This window comes from Myodes glareolus, chromosome 10 (assembly GCF_982192425.1).
Source record: "Myodes glareolus chromosome 10, mMyoGla1.1, whole genome shotgun sequence".
NCBI lineage: Eukaryota > Metazoa > Chordata > Mammalia > Rodentia > Cricetidae > Myodes > Myodes glareolus.
In genome coordinates this window covers 1,468,957-1,475,234 of record NC_142035.1, presented here as the reverse complement: position 1 = coordinate 1,475,234, position 6,278 = coordinate 1,468,957, and positions in this window count along the sequence as shown.

Below are 6,278 nucleotides of genomic sequence, written 5' to 3'. Positions count from 1 at the left end.
GACACCACCTCCCTCTTGGTCAATGGTCCCAGAGCGGTCAGTGCTCCACAGCCCCGGAAGGTCATCTCTGGCCTTCTTGATTCCAGCTCCGGCCACAGGGAGGTAAACAGCCGGTGTGCGGCCACTGAGGTTGCCGGCGGCCACAGGCACACCACTGTCTTCCGTTAGATATGCCTGTCATACATTAAAGCTTTATTGCAGGATGTGGTGTTTAAATAAAAGCCTTAGTGTTTTGGAATTAGGTTTGACAGAGCAGTAACACTGGAGTTTTCAGGGAGAGAGCCTCAGCCTCCTTGGCTATAAAACACCTCAGAGCTCTCTACCTGCTGAATTAAAAATGAGCACCTTGGACCCCCCCCCCCCCCGCATGTCTGCTCCCACCCCTAGTTTGTGTGAGGGCTGATTCCTGGGTGACACTTGTGAGGGCCTGTGGTTGTGATGTCTGGTGCATGAGTTTTCTAAGGATGGACTAGGGAGAGACCCCATGCCATCATGGTAGGTGATTGGCCGAGATGGTCTTCTACAGTGTCTTTGAATTTTCACATGTGAAGGAGGAGTGAAGCAGGCTGGGTAGGGACAGGGATCCCCATGAGGACTTTCCTAGTTTGGGTGTCGTTCCAGACTTGCACACAAAGGCTGGGATTCTAAGAGAGAAGGAAGCCCAGATGAGGCCCATGGACACACCTTACCACCTGGCAGGTTGGGGACTTAAAAGAGCAATAATAGCTCTGAGGAGCTGAACTCCCTTTTCTGAGCTCACTGGAGCAGGACTGTACCACTTGGCCTCTCGAGCTTCCAGAATGTGCTGGAAACATTTGTGCCATGAACAGACTTCATGGAGAGAGCAGTAGATTAAAGAATCATGGTTCTTCTAGGTTCGGGGGATCCAGTGAGCTGAATATTCCCACGCCATGGTTCACGCCTGGAACTAACAAGAATTGGGCAGTCTGCAGACCTGGTTGAGCCTCATGAGTGTGTAAGTGAGAAGTGTGTGTGTGTAGGGGTGTGTGTGTGTGTGTGTGTGTGTGTGTGTGTGTGTGCATATGTCACTAATTACTGTTTTTAAGCCAGGTGACCAAGTAACTTGTGCCAGCCTCTCTAAAGAGGGGGTCTGATAATGACGTCAGTTAAATGACTAGCCCCATACCCTGTGCGGGATAAAGGATTTTACAGCACAGGCATTGCTGGCCTGGTAAAGCTCTGGCAGGGTCCCTCAGCAGTCTCATTGAGAACTATTGACTTCGTGTGAAGAGCAGCATTGAAGAATAAACCACTATTGGGCATGGTTAGATTGACTACAGATGGGTATTTTAGCAGCGATAGTCTAAGTCAATCAAAGTGACTTCGTTAGACCCGCACACCACATCCCATTCCACCCCCGCAGCAAAATGCTATAACTTAAAAATAAAAAAGAGGGGACCTTAGTAATTTTCAGAACCAGGCCACCAGGGCTCAGTGACGAAGATGCTGTCGAGGAGTGAGGGAGGTGTGAACAATTGTGTTAATCGTCGCCACCTTTGCTGAAAGGGTAAATCAGCCTTCTGCAAGGCTTTGTGCTGACTCAGCAGCCATGCAGTTCTCATTGCAGATAGCACAGTGCTGCTTCCTGCTCCATGTCCGTGGGCAGGGCGCCCTCCTCGGGGTGGCAGGGCTCCCTCCTCGGGGTGGCTGGACTGGAGCGTGGTGTGGACCAGCAGAGGTAGGCTGTAGGCTGAGAACACCCGGGTGGCTTAATAAAGAACCTCAGTCTTACCTAATATTCTTACCTGGCCTCAACCTTGGCCCCAGTGTCCTGGGTAAAACAAACTTGGAAAAGGGCAGGCATGACTTTTATGCAGGGAAGGGAGAAAAGGGTCAGTACGGGCAGTTCTCAGATGCTGTGCTGGCCGCTCTTTCCTGGGCTCAGGACCTGGACAATGAGGGTTTAGGCTTGGAACGTTCTCTAAGGAGACTGCTGGGTAACCAGCGAGGAAAGGTGTCCTTAGCGCTCTCAGTTCAAGGCTGGCTATGACCCTGGAAGACTGGTACTGCTGAGCATGTGGGAGGGGCGGCAGCTACAGCAGCTGGAATGGTGCAGGCTGCTGCAGAGCTGCTGCTGGGTGCTGCAGTGCAGCTGCAGCCGCAGGCACATGCAGGGCTGCGTGTCTCAAGGGCAGAGATGTGAGGCCACCTACAACAGATCTTCAGATCTGTCGGTGGGGTGGGCTTCCTGCGAGGTGGCCACTGCAATAGTTGTGAAGTCCACTGGTGTCTTCGGGTCCCCAGAGGCCTGCTGAGGCTCTGGGGCAGGTCTGCTACCTGCTAGGTGAGACAGCCCACAGGTTACAGCTGTGGGTGACGGAAAGGGACAGAGGCAGTAGAAGAGAGCCTCCCGGGCCTGCGCTGTGCACCCAGAGAGAGAGATAATGAAGAGGGTATAGAGACTGTGGGCTGTTCCCTAGCCAAGAGGGTCCCCCACAAAGTGGTTGAAAGTCGAGGATCTCCTTCCCCGAGGCCAAACCGGGAGCTAGGTGCACTCTTCACGGGTGCTGGCAAACATGTGGGCAGACGCCTGTGTGTGTGTGTATGTGTGTGTGTGTGTGTGTGTGTGTGTATGTGTGTGTGTGTGGAGGATGGAGTCAGGATAAATGGGACAGTGAGCCAGAGTATTTTTAACTGCAAGGAGGGGAGAGGGCAGCTGTCCTGAAGCCTGTCATGGGGGTTCCATGGGGACACTCTGAGGCTCAAGGACATCCAGGACAGAGGTGCCACCTGGACCCTGTCCTCCTGGCAGCCCCATGTGTCCTTGGTCATGCCCAGATATGGCCACAGGGCCATGTGTGTCTCCCCAGTCTTGCCCATGTCATGGCTGGTATAAATAGCCTGCATTCTCAGCTGTCCTGTTGGAGAGGCTGTTCTTGGGTGACTTGGGGCTGCAGAGGCCCAGGAGTGCTTCCTTGAACCCTGCTGCCCCCAAGTGCCCCTGATCAGCCGCTATAGCCTGGGTGTGGCTCTGAGCCCATTCCATTTTTCTCCTCCTTGTACACCCCTTTCCAGGCTGTTGAGCCCATGTGGGATCTGGCGGCTTCTTCTCGTCCCTTCTCAAGGGCACAGGGCCGCTTTTGTTCCCTGAACGAGGGCAGAAGAGGAAGAGTCTCAGTCCTTGGAGCTGGTGTAGGAGGTGTGCTGGTCCGGCCACCTTGGACTCAGTGCGGTGGCAGGCCTAAGCTGCTGTAAGGGTCCTGCACACCCTGCTGTAAGATCTCCCTTGGTCACACTTTGAGGTTCCCCTTCACCAGGAACCTGGCATTGCTTGCTTCCATCTCAGCAAGTCCAATGGTGAGATTTCAAACATGACAAGACAAATTCCCTATGGGAGGGGGTAAAATGTTCATCTGGAAACCCCTCAAATGCAAGGTGCCACGTTCACGTCTGAAGACAGAACCTGTCCTGCTATGTCTCTTCATCCTGGTAGACCTCCCAAGTCATAGGGAGACTAGGAACATGGTAGAGGTTAGAGGACAGTGATCACTGTCATGCATTACCTGGGCCTTCCGTGGCATCCTAAGACCCATGGTGGTTGGACAGGACCCTCTGCTGTGCCACGCGACAGCCCACGGCAGGGACTTTAACCAGACTCTGTTGACAAGCCACTTTCTTTTCCCTCTTCTTGGGACACATCGGTCCTCCAGACAGAAATTCTCTCCAACTTCCAGGTTCCGTGATCGAATTCTTAGCTACAAGTTTTGTCTTTGAGTAGAATCAGGGATCACTGTGGCTGCCCTGTCTTTGAGATAACAAGGTGCACACACACGAAAAAATCTGTCTTTTGATTTTTGCAAAGAACAGCAAAAAAATACTGTGTCCCTACCACTCCTGCCTCTTCTGCCTGCCCCTTGTTCTGTGGGTCTATTTCAGGTGAAATTTATCTCCAGGAAGGGCCTCATCAATTTGCCATGCTCCTTTGTTGACAAGTTTATTAAAAATCCAGGCAACTCTGCATTAAACTTTTATCAATGTTGAGAAAAAATACATTTTTTGAACAGATAGAAAAGTTATGGATTTGGGCTGAATGGGTCTTGGTGGTGTTTGGCTGAGTCAGCATTACCCAAGCAACGGTGCTGTTTGTAGACTGAGAAGTCCTTCTGCTTCTCAATTGTGACTTTTTCTGGAGATTGACCACAGGACTTAGTACCCCCAAACAGAACTTCCAGAAAGTTCCTGAGAAGCACCCCTGGCCAGGGACACTCACACCCCCTGGGTTGTCTAATTCTTTACTATCTATTTTAATGACGAGCCACAATATGAAGTTAAATATTATTTTTGTAGTGAATCTGCTTGCTAGTGGGCAATATCACTATGTAGAGAAATATTAGGTTATTGGTGCTTACTTTTTACAAGTTCCGCAGAAAGAAAACATAGAAAGCACCAAACAGGAGTTGGTGGCCTTCTCTTGAGGTGGGAGTGGGGGCACTGGGGTCAGGAACTTGCCATTGGCTGTTCTGTGCTGGTTCATCTGGTGGTGTTGGATGTAGGGACCCCAAGACAGGCTCCTAAGTGTGAGAACTCTGGCCACAGGTATAGCTGAACCTGCACTGTGGCCTCTCAGTAGTGGCCAGAGTGGTACAAATGTGGCTAGGGACTGGCCGTCCTTGAGCAGGAGTACTTGGTATTGCAAGGTCGTGAAGGATTCATCATGCCCACTGTGTCAGGGCAAGTGGCACATGTTTCTGCCCGTAGCTGCTGTCCTTGGCATCTTGAGGTGAGGCTGAGGGTGCTGGATGGAGGAGGGCTCTCAGGTCATATAACCTGGGTCACCTGTGGAACCACAAGAGACATGGGATGGCAGACCACACAGGGTTGGCCCTCAGACCCAACCTTAAACCCAGGTGCTTACAGATCCCACATTTTCATGTGGAAAAACTTAGTCCCAGAGAGGTTCAGGAAATCCCTAATTTTCTCTAGTTTGGAGTGTGTTACCCCAGAGTCTGAGGTCATTCTCTGTCTCAATGGTCAGGCCTGGGGACAGACAGCTGTGGGTGGCCGCAGTAGTCTTGTTGAGAACTCGCTACTGATCCCAAGGCTGCCATGCTAACTCCCAGCAGGGCCCCATAGGGGTCCTGGGCCCCCAGTAGATGCTGGTAAGGTGGTCACTGCTGCTCAATGTCACGAGTTCACGGAGCCTCAAAGGGTGAGAGTGAGGCTGGCCTGTGTGCCAGGAACTGCAGGCGTTGAGTGTGTGCTTGTGAGGGTTTCCATCTTTATCTTCGTTGCTCTTTGCTCCAATTATAACTAATTGGGTGTGTACTGCATTTTCATGGCATCTAATTTTCCATTGATTTTACCGGGGCCGCTGGGGTTTTCAACAGCGGATACCCATGTCTAGTATCGCTGCTTGAAAATGCTGAGTATACTTCTCTCACGCGGGATGACTCCATCAGCAGACTTTTTTTTTTTTTTTAAACTGTTTGGCACGTAAAAGTCTGTAGTACCTACAGCCCTGTCCCATTTGCTTTGGAAATCTAGCGGAAAGGATTTCCAGAGAAGCCATGCCCACAGGTTCCAGCACCAACCCTGCTTTCTTAGCAAACGTCTTAGCAAACTCAGCCATGGTTGAGTGTCTCTCTGCCCGGCATGCCCCTCTTTGTTGACTTGCTTTCTAGAGTGGGTGGCAGACTTGCTCTTGACTGCAGTGAGGTCTCTCATGTCCAGTGTCAGGGAGGACAAGGTAGCTGACAAAGACAACAGTGTGGAAGAGGACAGGACAGCCTGAGAGACAGCAGTTTTGGGGTGAAGTAAATGTCCAGACCTAGGAGAAGGTGGGTCTGGTGGGAAAGTCATAGGCCACTGAGGTTCTGGAGCTGTGTGATGTGAGCATCTTTTTTGTTGCTGTTCAGAAAGAAAAGCAAAGAAAAGCCGCAAGGATTTCAGGGAGTCCCCAAAGTCCCTAAACAGCTTCTAATGGAGGCTGAGGCCCTGTACAAAACCATCCACCTTGTCCCATGGAAACAACCCACTGAGACAATTGACAGTTTGCCGTCTCTACAGGGTTCTGCGTCATGGTATGTAGGGAGACCAAATTGTGGTTGATCCCTTCAAACCCACGCAGCAGGGTGACTGGGAGGTGTTCCTGGAAGGCCGTACAGGCTGAGGGGAGCAGAGATCCTGGTGAGTAGCTCACGGTGGTGACTAGGGGTACTACCTCAGCCTTAGTGTCCCGCTAGCTACATGAGGTGGTTGTGTCAAGCTGTGGGTAGACAACAGGGGCTGGTGGCACTTCAGTTGTGCTGGGTGACAGG